The sequence below is a fragment of the Myotis brandtii genome, unplaced genomic scaffold (assembly GCF_000412655.1).
Source record: "Myotis brandtii unplaced genomic scaffold, ASM41265v1 scaffold315, whole genome shotgun sequence".
NCBI lineage: Eukaryota > Metazoa > Chordata > Mammalia > Chiroptera > Vespertilionidae > Myotis > Myotis brandtii.
The window spans coordinates 2,170,770-2,171,236 of NW_005362075.1; the positions used below are offsets into that span (position 1 = coordinate 2,170,770).

The 467-nt window shown below is 51.8% G+C and overlaps 1 pseudogene; it reads left to right on the forward strand.

The window, feature by feature from the left end:
• LOC102252323 overlaps positions 1-430 on the forward strand; it is a 6,913-nt pseudogene extending 6,483 nt beyond the window's left edge.
• Positions 431-467: the final 37 nt, after the last annotated feature.

Consider the following 467-nt stretch of genomic DNA (forward strand, 5'->3'; position numbering starts at 1 on the left):
CCGGCTCAGTTTCACCAGCGTGGGAAGCATAGCCAGCGGCTACTCCCAGAGTTCCCAGGTCTTTGGCCCATCTGCCTACGGTGGTTTACAGACCAGCTCCTACTTCATCATGTCCGCCTCCTTCCCTTCTTAGTACACCAACCACTTCCAGGAGGAGCAGATCGAGGTGGAGGAGACCATTGAGGCTGCAAAAGCCGAGGAAGCTAAGGATGAACCCCCCTCTGAAGGAGAAGCTGAAGGGGAGAAGAAGAAGAAGGAAGAGGCTGAAGAAGAGGAAGGAAAGGAAGAGGAAGAAGGTGCCAAGGAAGAATTTGAGGATGCAAAGGAGGAAGAAGGAGGTGAAGGTGAAGGAGAAGATGCCCAGGAAGCTGAGGACGAGAAGAAAGAGGAAGGTGCTGGGGAGAAGCAAGCAACCAAGAAGAAAGATTGAGCCCCTGTTTCCTTAATTATTTCAGGAATAATCCTCC